The sequence below is a fragment of the Microtus oregoni genome, unplaced genomic scaffold (assembly GCF_018167655.1).
Source record: "Microtus oregoni isolate MIOR12 unplaced genomic scaffold, Mior012 000007F_ref0000211, whole genome shotgun sequence".
Lineage (NCBI taxonomy): Eukaryota > Metazoa > Chordata > Mammalia > Rodentia > Cricetidae > Microtus > Microtus oregoni.
In genome coordinates, this window is record NW_024543066.1 from 51892344 (window position 1) to 51909185 (window position 16842).

At 41.6% G+C, this 16842-nt stretch overlaps 1 pseudogene; it reads right to left on the reverse strand.

Moving 5' to 3' along the window:
* Positions 1–1800: 1800 nt before the first annotated feature.
* On the reverse strand, positions 1801–2213 carry LOC121450318 (annotated as a pseudogene).
* Between the last annotated feature and the right edge of the window lie 14629 nt (positions 2214–16842).

A 16842-nucleotide genomic window follows, 5' to 3' on the forward strand; every position in this document is an offset into this window, starting at 1 on the left:
TTTTAACGAAAATAACATACTATTGAAATGGCATTTTAGCTTTATACTGTGGGAATGGAGAGATAGCAATAGGGAAAGCAAAGGGAGTGAAATGGTGGGTGGACAGCTCGTGAGACATTTCCAGCCACCAAACCGCAGTCCTGGACTTACTCCATCTTGTGTTTGTGGTTTTTAGGGTGAATGATGTTTCTAGGGTCCTTTTCAGTCACTTGAGCTAAAAAGCCACTTTCCTGAAGTGTCAGTGCTGTGGCTGTTTAGTCACTGGTGAGTCTCTCGCACCCTAGCACCGTAGGGGAAGCAAGGGCTGAGCAGTGGAGCTGGAGACAGCTCTCAGACCACTCATCCACTTTCTGTTTCAAGTTCAAAGACCCTGAAGAGAACAGTTGTTCTGGGGTCTCCACAAACAGCTAAATCTGTGTTACCAATTGCTATGTGACAATTTTTTTGACTCCCACTTGGCAGTGAACTAATAGGAAAAAAAAAATCTGGGACCAGTGAGGTGGCTCAGCAAATAAAATCTCTTTTAAGCCTGGCAGCCTACATCCATCCCCCTGGAACACACACAGTGGAAGGAGAGAAGTGACTTCTACAAGTAATGTTTACTGTAGCATGAATGTACACACACACACACACACACACACACACACCAGGCAATCAATGTAAAAGGAAAAAAGCTAAACAAATCCCACAATTCTCCAGCTCTAAAGACTTGCTGCCATAAAGTGGCTCCTCTTCAGCCTCTCCTTTCTTTTTCTTTTTCTTTTTTTGACAATGCCTCACTATGTGAAGCTGAGTAGTGACCCTCCTGTCCCCAACTCTACTACCTGAGTGTCAAGATTGTAAGTGCCACCACACCTGGCTCACATATCTGATGCTAGGCCTAGGTCAGCCCCAGCATCCATTCCAAATCCTCTTTCACCCTCCTTTTCTAGCCTCATGGTGACTATTGCACTTCCCACTATGGCACCCTTCCCTGCTGTCCTAGTCAGGATTTCTATTGCTGTGATGAAGCACCACGACCAAAAGCAAGTTGGGGAGTAAAGGGTCTATTTGACTTCCACTTTCCCATCATCATAATCCACGACTGAAGGAAGTCAGGACAGGAACTCAAGCAGGGCAGGGACCTGGAGGCAGGAGCTGATGCAGAGGCTGTGGAGGGAGCTGCTTACTGCCTTGCTCCCCATGACTTGCTCATCAAACTTTCTTATATAACCCAGGACCACCAACCCAGGGATAGTACCACCCACAAGAGGCTGGGCTGATGTGGGATACCCCTCTGTATGCTGTGAATATGTTTTATTACCATTGGTTAATAAAGAAGTTGGTTTGGCCTATGGCAGGCAGAATATAACTTGGTGGGAAATCCAAGCAAAGAGAGAGAGTGAGAAAGAAGGTGGAGTCAAGGAGACAGGAGTCAGGCAGCCTTCGGAGAATCAAGATGTGAGGTGGCAAGCCATGAGCCTCATGATAAAACACAGAACAATAGAAATGGGTTAATTTAAATTGCAAGAGCTAGTTCATAATAATCCTGAGCTAATAGGCCAAACAGTTTGTAATTTTTTTTTTAAAGTAAGCTTCTGAGTGGTTATTTTAAAAACAGCTGTGGGAGCAGGTGGGCTGAGAAACCTCCAGCTACACCAGACCCTTTCATATGTTTTTTGGAGAGAATATTCTTTTAATATCAACAGTGACACTGTGTAACAGCACAGGGAGGAGAGAGTGGAGAGAGAAGATGGTTGGGCTTTCTCTCCCTAACCAGCCTGAATCTGAAGAGCAGAACCCCAACAGCTTAGGAGCCACTTAGTGAAGAGGAGGGGAGGGGCTGGAAACCAAGGCTTGAAACTTAAATAGGATGGCAAACTGGGAGAGGCCTGGTAGTGAGAGGGGGCTGGTGGCTGAGGAGCCCTTGGCCCTGCGCAGGATGGCGTCTCTGGCTGCATCATAGGGATGCTCCTTCGATGGGATCTCCAGGACGGCTAGGATGGAGCGCTGGTGGGCGTCAAGGGCATGCTGAACCATCTCTGTGATGTACTGGTTGATGAGAATGGTGCCAATGTCATCCCTGTTTAGAAACTGCCTGAAAGCATCTTCGATCTCTCCACTACCAGGAAATTAGGGTGGTGGTTCTTGTTAAGCTCCCCTATACCGCCCAGCAGGAAACCTGTTAACATGTCCGTCTCCAATCACCGCACTAGTTTACCCCTGCCCGCCATTCCGTCGACAGAGCAGAGTGCTCACCCCATATTAATCACTAATTAAGATGTTGCCTTACAGGCTTGCCTACAGCCTGGTCTTACGGAGACATTTTCTCAATTGAGGTTCCTTCCTTTCAGATAACTAACTAACTCTATCTTGTATCAAGTTGGCAAACCAGCAAGCACCTTCTGTTGTCCTTTTCCCCAGAACCCAGAGCACACAGCCCCTGAACGGACAACAGTATCTGCCCCCACAGATAACAAACAAGGAAGGTCAGAAGGGTAAAACACCTACACCAACTTCAGTTAAGTTCACAAGGAGAAGCATATAGTTGAAGAGGATCCTGAGTTGTCTGGAGCCTCAGGGAGGTAGGTGGAGCCAGGTTTTCCGCGCAGTAGAAAAGCCACAGAGGCACATTTTGATTCTTGTTTAAAACTCTATTCGGCATCTGAAATCACTGGTGACCTTTAAGCACCAGGATTTTTCCCACTCTTCTCATTCTCAAGGCAGTTCCTATCCACTCTGGACTTCCAGCTTCCGTGTTCTGGAGAAGACTGCCCTCATCCTGCGTATTCTACACATGCAGATGCATTGACTTCTCTCCTTGTCTTATCCGCAACACAAATGCCGACTCTTTCTGGATCTGTGCAGCCCAAGCATCAGAACCACGGTCCAATCACCCACTGAACTGCCCCCTAAGCCTTAAAAATGCAGCGTGTCCAATATGAAATGCCTTGGCTCCGCATCTAGGGCAGCCTTTCAGCCCCCTAACTATCTAATGCTTTAGTTAAGGATGCAATATATCCATTGACACCCCAACAGAAACCAAGGTGCCAGCCTGTGCTGTCTTCTCCCTCAGTTGCTGTACCAGGCAGTCCACAAGTCTTACAGTTTCACCTCCTAAACGTTTCTCAAAACTGTTTTCACCTGAACAGCTCCACTTTGGCATACCTTCAACCCCATCAGCCTCTTAGCCTAGTCATGTGCCTAAAGTGCTAATACGATCTGTTTAAACACTCATCTGAGGGCTGGAGAAATAGCTCCACAGTTAAGAGCACTTGCTCCTTTTAGAGAGGCCTCAGGTTCAGTTCCCAGCACACACATAGCAGCTGACTACAATCCATACCTCCAGTTTCAGGGGGTTCAATAACTTACTCTGGCCTCTACAGGTAATACACACACGTGATGCACATATATGCAGGCAAAACAATTATACACATAAAAATTTTTTTAAAAATGTCTTTTTAAAAAATAAAATAAAACAGCAATCTGATATTGAATGTGGTGGCACATTCTTCCCAGAATCAGGAGGCTGAGGCTGGAGGATAATAAACACGAGGCAAGCCCACACTGTACAGTGAGATACCAACTCAAAATTAATTAAGTAATAACCAGGTCTGGGACCAGGTCTGGGACTAAAGAGATGGTTCAATGCATAAAGACTACCATGCAAACACGAAGGCTTGGGTTTGAATTCCCAGCATCCATGTAAAAGCTGAGCATGGCCACACACACCAGTAACCACGTCATTGGAGAAAGACAGAGAAGACCTTGCTACATGCCAGCCTAGCTGAAAGGAGAGTTCCGGATTCAGTTAGAGGCTCCGTTTCAAGGTGATATGGCAGGAATTGATAGGGTAGGGCACAGGCCTCTACACAGATGCCTTTAACACAATACACTGGATGGATGATAGATAGATAGATAGATAGATAGATAGATAGATAGATAGATAGAGGAAGGTAGGTAGATAGATAGATAGAGAGAGAGAGAGAGAGAGAGAGAGAGAGAAGAGAGTTGCCTAGGCCTGGTGGCATGGGTGGATAGGTACATGGTCTCAGCTACTCAGAAGACTAAGGCAGGAGGACAGAAAGTTCAAAACCTGTCTGAACTACAGAATAGTTCAAGGCCAATTTAGGCAATTTAGGGAGATCCTGTCTCAAAATAAAAAGTTGAAAAAAGTCCAGGGGTATAAACCAGTGGCAAAACCTTCGCCTAGCATATATGAGACCCTAGGCTTAATGCCAAGAGCCACAAAATGAATTAATCAATTAATTAAAATAAATAAACACCTGTGTTGGTTACTCTTCACTGTCAACTTGACTGGATTACCCAGTAGATTGAGGTGTACCCTTAGGTGGGTCCCTGAAGCAATCCAGAGAGGATTTCCTGGGGAGAAAAACGTACCCACAATCCCATGGCTTCAGCCCATGGGTTGGGGGCTTAGATGGAATAAAAGAAGAAAAAATGTGCAAACATTCACAGCTCCCTGCTTCCTAGTCACTTACACGTGAGCAGACAACAGTCACATGCTTCCCACACACCTGCTTCCTAGTCACTTACACGTGAGCAGACAACAGTCACATGCTCCCCACACACCTGCTTCCTAGTCACTTACACGTGAGCAGACAGCAATCACATGCTCCTCCACAGGCATCCTTCCTCTCTCTGATGGACCACATCCCATCAGACTGTCAAAATGAATCTCTCCTTCCTTAAACTGTTTCTTCTCAGGCCACAGAAACCAGAAAAAGTAATTAATGAGACACCAGTCTCGACCACATCGTCAGCACCCTCCTTGCAAAGAAACATCCACAGCAAATTTTTCCATCTTCCCAGGAATGGTTGTTTATTTGTGTCATGTCACTCAAATACACAGAGATGAGACTAGTATAAAAATGTACTTGCACCATATAAACTATAAAGGCAATGGAAATTCATGAGTTACATGGAAACAGAACTATAAAGTCAATATTCTTAAAAATGAAAACATGGCGCTAGGTGTAGTGGCACACGCCTTTAATTCCAGCACTTGGGAAGCAGAGGCAGGAGGATCTCTGTGAGTTTGAAACGAGCCTGGCCTACAGCACAGCTAAAGATACACAGAGAAACCCTTTCTCCAAAAGCCAAAACAGACAGGAAATGCAATAAAATTAAAACATGAATTTATTGCAATAAATAATGTTTGCTGAAGCCAACAACTGCACATGTGCTCCTAAGCCTGTGGCATCCGTGTGGAGACTCTCGTCTTCACCATGTCTGTCTGCTGGAACTTTCTTTCACCCCTCGATTACTCAGCATGGTACTAGGGCATCAGCCTCCCAGAGCAAACACAAGCTTTATACATTAAGCCTTCCTCTATGCTCCTCTCGTAGCAGAGACCATTGAAGTCACGGTACTAGGTGTCAGTCACCACACATGTAAAGACAAACGCAAACACTGACATCACTTGGCAAAAAATGATAAAGTGCTATCCTGATGACTCAGAACATGGTCTTCTTGTGTGTTTTTTATATCACATTAAAAATGGGACATAAAAGCTAGCCTTCCAAAGAAATTTCTTATCCTTCTCTTTTTCCTTTGAAACATTGTCTCACTATGTAGCCTTAGTCAGCATGGAACTGATCAGGATTGAGCCAGCAACCTGACTCAGAGTCAGCGATCTCCACTGGAACCGGAGTGGGTCAGAACCAGTACCTAGGACAGAGAACGAACAAGCTCCACCAGGAACAGAAGCCAGGTCCGGGAAGCCAACACAGTCCCAGGACACTGGTGGATCAGGAGTCAGCCATCTCCACCGGAACAGGTACAGGTACAGGGGAGTAACCGCTGAGTTAGTGAACCAGATCCAGAGACTACTGAGGGTTCGATGTGAATCTGGGACCTTCAAGGGAGTAGACATAAGCCAGGACCTCTGCTAGTCTGGACATGAGTGAACCTGGGACCTCTGTGGGAAGAGGCAGGAACCAGAGGTCTCAGAGAGCCGAGGCGTGAATCTGGGTCCTCAGAGGGAGTAGGCCTGAGCTAGGACCTCTGTGGGTCTGGGAATTGGTCTGGGACATCAAAGGGAATAGGCAGGAACCTGGATCCTCTGTGGGTCTAAGCATGAGGCTGGGACCTCTGAGGGAGTAAGCAGGTCCTCTGCGGGTCCGGGCACACCCGAGCCTGAGACATCCAAAACAGTAGACCAGAGCCAGAAATCTTTCCTGGTCCAACTCCAACCCAGGGACTTCTGCAGGAGGGGTTCCAGACTAGGATTTACAGAGACAGGGCAAAGCTGGAAACCTAGACCAAAGTAGACCTGAGACAGCAAACTCCAAGGGAGCAGAGCAAAGCACAGGAGTGCTGACCTATCTCCAGGAACACGGAGTAACCAACAGGGTAATTAGAACTATGACACTGACTGTACCAAGGGAAACAACCATCTGAGCTTTGGATTCACTGGCACCTAGAAGATTATTCAACAAAATCTCAGACAGCCCCAGCCACACTTATCAGAGGAAAAGATGAGTAGAAAAGGTAAGAACACATGCAACACCACAAAGAGCAACACAACACTAGTAAAACCTAAAGACATGAACAACGAAATATGGATGAAGTAGAAGAAAATGACCTAAAAAATGACTTCAAGAGAATGTTTGAAACTCTAAAAGAGGAAATTAGAAATTCCCTTAAAGAAATGAAAGAAAAGACAAACAAAAAATTAGAAAACAGCAGCAAATCCCTTAAAGAAAACCAAGAAAAAAAATGAACATATGAAAAAAAAACTACTCAGGACTTAAAAACTGAAATAGAGGAAATAAAGAAAACACAAACTGAAAGAATTATAGGAACAGAAATCACGAGAAAATGATCAGGAACTACAAACACAAGCATGAACAACAGAATACAAGAGATGGAAGAGAGAATCTCAAGCGCTGAAGATATGATAGAGGAAATAGACTCATCAGTTAAAGAAAACATTAAATCTAACAAGAGCTTAACCCAAAATATCCAGGAAATATGGTACACCATGAAAAGACCAAATCTAAGAATAATAGATATAGAAGAAGGAGAAGAAGTTCAACTCAAAAGCACAGAAAATATATTTAACAAAATCATAGAAGACAACTTTTCCAACCTAAAGAAAGATATGCTTATGAAGATACAAGAAGCTTACAGAACACCAAATAGACTGGATGAAAAAAAATCCTCTTGCCACATAATACTTGAAACATTAAACATACAGGGTGAAAAAAGAATATTAAGAGCCGACATGAAGAGCTGCAAAGGAAAAAGGCCAAGTAACATATAAATAATGGTAGACCTATTACAATTACACCTGTCTTCTCACCGGAAACAATGAAAGCCAGAAGGTCGTGGTCAAGCATTATGTAGTCATTAAGAGACTACGGATGCCAGCCCAAACTACTATACCCAGGAAAACTGTCAATCACCATAGAAAGGCAAAACAAGATATCCCATGACAAATCTAGATTTTACCAATACCTAGCCACAAACCCAGCCCTACACAAAATACTAGAGGGAAAACTCCAACCCAAGGAAGTTGGCTACACCAACAAAAACGCAGATAATTGATGATCTCATAGCAGTACATCCCAAAGAAAGGGAAAATGCATAAATTAACATCACCAACAATGAAAACTAAATTAACAGGAGATAGCAATCACTGGTCATTAATATCCCTTAATGTAAATGGACTCAACTCACCTATAAAAAGGCACAGGCTAACAGATTGGATACGAAAACAGAATCCATCCTTCTTGTGCATACAAAAACACATCTCAACCTCAAAGTCAGACATCATCTCAGAGTAAAGGGTTGGGAAAAAATACCAATCAAATGAACCTAAGAAACAAGCAGGTGTAGCTATCCTAATATCTAAGAAAATAGACTTCAAGCTAAAATCAGTCAAAAGAGACAAAGAAGGCCATTTCATATTAGTCACAGGAAAAATCTATCAAGAGGAAATCTCAGTACTAAACATCAATGCTCCAAATACAAGGGCACCCTCATATGTGAAAGAAACACTTCTAAAGCTTAAATCATACATACAACCCCACACACTAATAGTGGGAGATTTCAACACTCCCCTCTCGTCACTGGACAGGTCAATCAGGCAAAAAATGAACAGAGAAATAAGAGAACTAACAGATGTTATGACTCAAATGGACTTAACAGACATCTATAGAATATTTCATCCAAACAGAAAAGAATATACCTTCTTCTCAGCACCTCATAGAATCTTCTCAAAAATTGACCTCATACTCAGTAACAAAACAAATCTCAACAAATACAAAAGAAAATTGGAATAACCCAATGTACCTTATCAGATCATCATGGTATAAAGCTAGAAATCAACACCAATACTAACCCACAAACACATGAAAATTAAACAATGCTCACCTGAATCATCAAAGGGTCAAGGAAGAAAGGGAGAAATTAAAGACTTCCTAAAATTCAATGAAAATGGCAACAAAACACCCAAATTAATGGGACACAATGAAAGCAGCGTTAAGAGGAAGTTTCATAGCACTAAACACCTACATAAAGAAGCTGGAAAAATCCCACACTAGTGAATTAACAGAACATTTTAAAACTTTAGAACAAAAAGAAGCAAACTCACCTAAGAGAACTAGACATCAGGAAATAATCAAAGTGAGAGCTGAAATCAACAAAATAGAAACAAAACAATACAAAGAATCAATGAGACAAAGAGTTGGTTCTTTGAGAAAATCAACAAAATAGACAAACCTTTATCCAGACTAAGGAAAAGGCAGAAAGAGAACATCCAAATTAACAAAATCAGAAATGAAAAGGGGGACATAACAACAGACACAGGAAATACAGAGAATCATCAAGTCATATTTTGAAAACCTGTACTCCACACAATTGGAAAACTTAAAGGAAATGGACAACTTTCTGGACAAATATCACTCACCAAAATTAAATCAAGACCAAATACGCAAATTAAACAGACCTAGAACTGCTGAAGAAATAGAAACAGTCATCAAAAGTCTCCCAACCAAAAAAAAGCCCAGGATCAGATGGTTTCAGCTCAAAATTCTACAAGACTTTCAAAGAAAAACTAATACTAATACTCCTAAAATTATCCCACTTAATAGAAACAGAAGGAACATTGCCAAACTCTTTTTATGAGGCTACAATTACCCTGATACTCAGACCACAGAAAGACATTAATAAGAAAGAGAATTACAGGGGGCTGGAGAGATGGCTCAATGATTAAGAGCATTGCCTGCTCTTCCAAAAGTCCTGAGTTCAATTCCCGGCAACCACATGGTGGCTCACAACCATCTGTAAAGAGGTCTGGTGCCCTCTTCCGGCCTGCAGGCATACACACAGACAGAATATTGTATACATAATAAATAAATAAAATAAATATTTAAAAAAAGAAAGAGAATTACAGACCAATCTCACTCATGAACATTGATGCAAAAATACTGGCAAATCAAATCCAAGAATACATCAAAACCATCATCCACCATGATCAAGTCAGCTTCATCCCATAAATGCAGGGATAGTTTAACATACAAAAATCTGTCAACATAACCCACCATATAAATAAGCTGAAAAATAAAAACCATATGATTATCTCATTAGATATCAAAAAAGCTTTTGACAAAATACAACATCCCTTCATGATAAGGGTCTTGGAGAGAGCAGGGATACAAGGAACATACGTAAACATAATTAAAGCAATATACAGCAAGCCAACAGCCAACATCAAACTAAATGGAAAGAAACTCCCAGCGATTCCACTGAAATCAGGAACAAGAAAAAGTTGTTCATTTTCTCCATGTCTATTCAATATAGATCTTGAGGTCCTAGCTAGAGCAATAAGACACCAAAAGGATATCAAGGGGGTACAAATTGGAAAAGAAGAAGTCAAACTCTCACTGTTTGCTGATGATATGATACTTTACATAAGCAATCCTAAAATTCTACCAAGGAACTTCTACAACTCATAAACAGCTTCAGTAACACAGCAGAATACAAGATTAACTCAAAAAAATCAGTAGCCATCTTGTACACAGATGATAGAGGGCTGAGGAAGAAATTAGAGAATCAACACCCTTCACAATAGCCACAAATAGCATAAAATATCTTGGAGTAACTATAACCAAACAAGTGGAAGACTTGTATGACAAGAACTTTAAATCTTTAAAGAAAGACATTGGAGAAGACACCAGAAAGTGGACAGATCTCCCATGCTCTTGGGTAGGCAGAATTAACATAGTAAAAATGGCAATCTTACCAAAATCAAGCTACAGGTTCAATGCAATGACCATCAAAATCCTAGCAAATTTCTTCACAGACATAGAAAGAATGGTTGGTACTCAACGTCATATGGAAAAGCAAAAAACCCAGGATAGCCAAAACAATCCTGTACAATTAAAGAACTTCTGGAGGCATCACAATCCCTTCAAACTACTACAGAGCGACAGTACTGAAAACAGCCTGGTATTTGACATAAGAACAGACAGGAGGACCAATGGAAACAAATAGAAGACTTGGATATTAATCCACACACCTTCGAACACCTGATATTTGACGAAGAAGTAAAAAATATCAAATGGAAAAAAGTAAGCACATTTAACTAGTGGTGCTGGCATAGCTGGATATCAACATGTAGAAAAATGAAAATAGACCCATATCTATCACACATGCACAAAATTTATGTCCAAATAAATCAAATCTCAACATAAAGCCAGTCACACTTAACCTTATAGAAGAGAAAGTGGGAAGTACACTTGAACACATTGGCACAGGAGACCACTTCCTAAATAGAATCCCAGCACCACAGACACTGAGAGAAACAATTAATAAATGGGACCTCCTGAAACTGAAAAGCTTCTGTAAAGCAAAGGATATGGTCAACAAGACAAAATGACAGCCTACAGAATGGGAAAAGATCTTCACTAACCCCACATCAGACAGAGGTCTGATCTCCAAAATATACAAAGAACTCAAGAAATTGGACACCAAAAACACATAATCCAATAAAAAAAATGGAGTACAGACCTAAACAGAGAACTCTCAATAGAGGAATCTATAATGGCTGAAAGACACTTAAGGAAATGTTCAACATCCTTAGTCATCAGAAAAATGCAAATCAAAACAACCCTGAGATTCCATCTTACACCTGTAAGAATGGCCAAGATCAAAAACACTGATGACAACTTACGCTGGAGAGGTTGTGGGGAAAAGGGAACACTTCTGCATTGCTGGTGGGAATGCAAGTTGGTACAACCCCTTTAGATGTCAGTGTGGTGACTTCTCAGGAAATTGGGAAACAACCTTCCTCAAGACCCAGTAATACCACTTTTGGGCATATATCCAAAGGATGCTCAATTGTGCCACAAGGACATGTGCTCAACTATGTTCATAGCAGCTTTGTTTGTCAAAGCCAGAAACTGGAAACAACCTAAATGTCCCTCAACCGAAGAATGGGTAAGGAAAATGTGGTACATTTACACAGTGGAGTACTACATAGCAGAAAAAGTAACAACAGCTTGAATTTTGCAGAAAAATGGATGGAGCTAGAAAACATTATGGGGGGGGGGGTTTAATGCAGACCCAGAAAGACAATTATCACATGTACTCACTCACAGGTGGTTTTTAAACATAAAGCAAAGAAAACCAGCCTACAAACCACAATTTCAGAGAACTTAGACAATGATGAGGACACTAAGAGAGACTTAAATAGATCTAATCTACATGGGAAGTAGAAAGTAGAAAAAGACAAGATCTCCTGAGTAAATTGGTAGCATGGGGACCTTGGGAGAGGATTGAAGGAGGGAGGGGAGAGGCAGGGAGGGGAGTAGAGAAAAATGTAGAGCTCAATAAAAATCAATAAAAAAGAAAGCTTGCTACAACATGGCTTTAAAAGCAAAATCTTAGAAGCAAATTGATATCCACCACAGCATCCTGGTTAAATAAATGTGATACATCCATACAATGGGACAATGTGCACTATCATAAAGAAAGAAGGGCTTTTTAGGTACCATGTGAAACCACCTCTAAGACTTCAGAGAAAACCAGTCATAGTAAAACAAGCCTAGTCACTTTGATGTGAACAGACAGCACCCACAGAGAGAAGAGAGAGAGAGAGAGAGAGAGAGAGAGAGAGAGAGAGAGAAAGGCAGCAGCTATCTTCCCTTCCAGCAGTCAGGATGTCAAGGCAAAAGGATCAGAAGTTCAGCCTGGCTACATAGTGAGAACCCAACTCCAAAAACAAGTGTGGCAGTGATAGCTCATATTTGTAATCTAAGCACTGAGGAGGTTGAGGCAGAAGGATTACTTTGAGTATGAGTCAGTATTGAGTCTAGACAGTCAGGGCAATAGAATGAGACCACGGAGAGATGACAGATAAACAGACAGATCCAACAAAATTATTTAAATGAAAAATGCAGACAAAATCGTGTGGTGGGGTACTAGACTTCAAGAAGGAAAATTCCTGCATGAATTCGTACCGACTTCATCACATATCAAAAGTCAAGAAAAATAAACAAGATCTAATACTAGCTGTCACCTGTTGGGAGGAAAAGTACAACTGTGAGAAGTGGGTTCCTCACCACATGTGTTATAAGACTATATCGTGTTTATTTTTGCAGGATTTGGGGTTTTGACATAGAGTCCCATGTAGACTACGTTAGCCACAGACTCACTAGGTAGTAGACAAGAATGGCCTTGAGTTCTTCCCAATGTTCCCCACGCCACATCGTGAATGCTTGGATCAATGTGTACATAACTATGTTCATGACATGATTATGTTCATAAAATTAAATCAACATAAAATGACACTATCACCTGGCAGACTCCCTCAGAACATCACGATGGAAGGCAACCAAGCAGGCAGAGCACGTGCTGCTCTTGCCAGGCACCCAGTAGGGGATCTTTATAATGAAGCTGTTGTTCTGGGGTAGTGTTAATTTTAAGGACATATAATGTGTCATATACCTTCCTTCCTCCATGCTGCACCTCCCTCCATCATACCTAGTAAGGGAGTTCCAAGCTTGCTTTCCAAAAGAAGGGACATGGCAACCAGACTGAAACATAATCTCACACCTGCTTCTAACATGGAGGTCCCCACCCTTTTAAACTCTCCTGACATACAAATGCCTGCCATCAATTCCAACATTCTTTTCTCATTTTTTCTAGCATGCACACAGGGACTGGTGATCGTCCTTACTAACCCTGGCATCCTCACAGGAACCCCAAGGCTGTGAATCTAAGGAGCAAGCCAACAGCATGCTGCATGCAGATACCAGATGCTGAACCCCAAGAACTTGACAGACAGCAATGGCATTTCTGCTTCTCATTCTTGTTCCCTTTATCAATGATTTCTACGAGACAAAAACTTAAGTGAAGGAATTTCAAGGTTTGCTTTTGGAGGCTGTCCCAGGAACCAGGCAATGCCTGAACACTATCCACAACTAGATGTTCAGTACCATAGGCTTATTCATTCAACAAGTATTTAATGAATGCCTTCTAGGTATCAGGCACTGTCCTAGATGAATAACATGTTGGATTCTGTTCTCCAAAGAGAAAATTTTAATTCTGATTTAAAGCATTTGCCAGTTGCCATGGAATAAATCCTCCCATCATAATCAGTATTCATCTACCTAACCACAGTGAATTTGGAACTGAAAAGACTGTGAACAAATGTTGCCATGCACCAGTGCAAACTGCATCTTGTTGCAGAATATTAAAGATGTGTTATATTTGTTTATGCTGTGGAACATTTGTTTTAATAATGCAAAGATGTGCTGTATCCGTTTCTGCTGCATTTGTTTAATTCTGTGAAGCTGTGATTCTTTTCCTGTCTAAAACACCTGATGGTCTAATAAAGAGCTGAACAGCCAATAGCAATGCAAGAAAATGGGTAGACAGGGGCTGGCAGACTGAGAGAATAAATAGAAGGGGAAATCTAGGACGAAAAGGAGAAGCAGCAAGATAGAACAAGGAGAGGAGGATACCAGGTGCCAGCCACCCAGCTGGCCAGGGAGAAAGAAGTAAAGAAAGGTGTACAGAAATAGAGAAAGATAAAAGCCCAGAGGCAAAAGATAGATGGGATAATTTAAGATAAGAAAAGCTTGCTAGAAACAAGTCAAGCTAAGGCTGTGCATTTATAAGAAAGAATAAGACTCTGTGTATGGTATTTATTTGGGAGCTGTGTGTCAGGGCTTCAAAGAACAAAGAACCAAAAGAATAAAGAGTAAAAAACAACCAGCAATAGCATCCAATAATCCACTGCACAATGAACAATGTACATACAGACAATATTCATCAGATCTTAATCATTTCTATCAAATGTTAACTAAATGCCAGGTAATATTCTAGAACTTTATAGTCATATTTGCTGGTTTAAGCACCATTGTGACAAAATTCCTGTTGTAAACTACTTAAAGAAAGACCTATTGTGGTCATAGTCTCAGAAGGTTTCAGCCCTGGTTGCTTGGTAAAACACCATAGTGTCTGGGGTATGTACAGAGAAGGCTCTTCACCCTCTGGCAGGCAAGAAGCTAAGAGAGTAAGGAGGAGATAGGGACCAGACACACCTCCAGTGAGGCCCCACTGCCTAAAGTTTCCAGATTCTCCAAAAACAACTAGGAGGAGGGAGGGGGCAGATGAAGAAGACATGTGGAAAGATGATAAATTTGGAATAACCTCAGGTATTCTCTGTGTATTTTACATCTTTATGCAGCTTTATTTTAAACTCTATTTCTTTTATTTTTAATTTTTGATTTTTTTGAGACAGGGTTTCTGTGTATCTTTGTCCTGGAACTCACTCTGTAGACCAGGCTGACCTTGAACTCACAGAGATCCACCTGTCTCTTGCCCCTCAAGTGCTGGGAGGTGTGTGCTGCCACACCTTGAATTCACAGAGGTATGTCTGCCTCTGTCTCACAAGTGTTGGGTTTAAAGGCATGTACCAGCAAACCCAACTGCTCTCTTTCTTTTTTATTTTAAGGACTTTAACCTTTTTCTTTACTCTCCCAAGCTTGCATTTATTTTTAACATACTGTAAACCATTTAAAGGTTTTCTTCATCTTTGAATCTCTCTTTACTGTGTATTTGCTAAACAATATGAGTAGGACTAAAGCCATGGCTTTGATGGCTAGATTCAGCCCATTCTTTAGCTTTCTAGCCTCATAGCAGAGGTACTGGCCAGAGCCATGTTTATTGCCACAACTCTACAGCATTTCAAGGTCCCTGCTAGCAAGCAAGCTGCAGTGGTGTGATCACAAACCACACTCAAATGCTCCGTAATTGGACCGCCTGCCTGAAAGAGTCAGAGTTTGCCCTGGCAGGACGGCCCAGAAACCTGGCATTTTAAAATAGTGCAGGTTTTTTCCTGCTATGGCTGAAAACCAAAAAGCATGCGGTCAGCTTTTCATCAACACCATTTAAGTGTTTCATGGCAGGACCTCTTAAAAGAGCTGCAAGGTTTTACAGCTAAAGCTGAGTCAGGAAGCCTCTCTTAAATGAGACATATTTGCCTCTAGCAAGCAGAGCCCACCTGAGAAAATGCTGCTATCGATAATCGGTGCTTTACTCTATTCTTTTCTGTCTAGAATAACTTCCCAAGCTCTCTCAGGTTTTATGTGGATGCAGTCGCCCCACGTTGGGTGCCATTTGTTGTCTGAGGTTTCCGTCCTCCCATCAGGTTCCACAGCCATTTAACCCCAAAGAAATCACACAGATGTCTATATTAATGATAAACTGATTGACCCATTAAGCAGGAGTTCGGGATTTATTCAAATGCATAGAGAGACCTTAAATCTTCTTTTTTACATCTGTTAGGTGTGTATAAAAAGTTCCAAAGTTCCAAGGAATGCACCTACTGAGTCATTAGCACTTTAGAATCTGTTTATTATGGCAGATGCATTGCCCTAGCTAACGTAGAGGTTGTGTGCCACAGTAACTAGAATATGCTTCCAAGTACAGGAGACAAGTTAGGGTAGGGAAGCCACCAACAGTCCCATCCAGCTATTATTCTTATGAATTACAACAACTAGTGTGGCAGGATAACCCTAAGGCTGCAGTAATGGGTAATCATCAGCTTGTTGATTGGGCTTAAGGTCCACTCAATAAGAGGTAAACAGTGCCTAGCACTACAAACCTAGCCAACTATCTGGGGCTAGAGAAGCCATGGATCTTGGAGGACAACCTACAACCATCACTTTACTAAACCAGCATAATCCCTACAGATATTCTAAATATTTGTTCTTATACCCACAGATAAGTGTAGTTCCTATCCATCAAAGAAACTTCTTGCTGCAGCAGACTGAGACTATTACAGAAAACAACAACCAAACAAAATTCAGGGAAACCATGTGGAGCCCAGTCACATCTGATACCTTTACAATAACAACTCCTGCTCCTAAAGGCTCAGGGACACTGTGGAAAAGGGAGCAGAAAGGTGGTAGAGCCAGGAAACCAGTGACTCTTCTATGAGATTGTATCTACTAGAAATGTCCATGAAGTCTTACCGTTATGGCTGCCTAAACATGACATGAGCAAGCACCAGACCAACATGCTAAAGTTCATAGGGCCCTAACCCTAAACAAAGAACTACAGGGAACCAAGGCATGCTAATAATGGGAGAAATAGCCTTTCCTAGGGAAGAGAACACCAACTGGTTATCAAATACCAAATGATTGTCCCTGAAAAAATATACATACAAGTAACATTATATGAACTGATTAAGTTATATTTATATATTTAGGGATATATATGCATAAATGTATGTATTCAGAATTAAAGAAAAACAGGCCATGAATTTGAGTGAGAAAAAGGAGGGGCACATGGGAGAGGCTAGAGGGAGGAAAGGGGAGAGGGAAT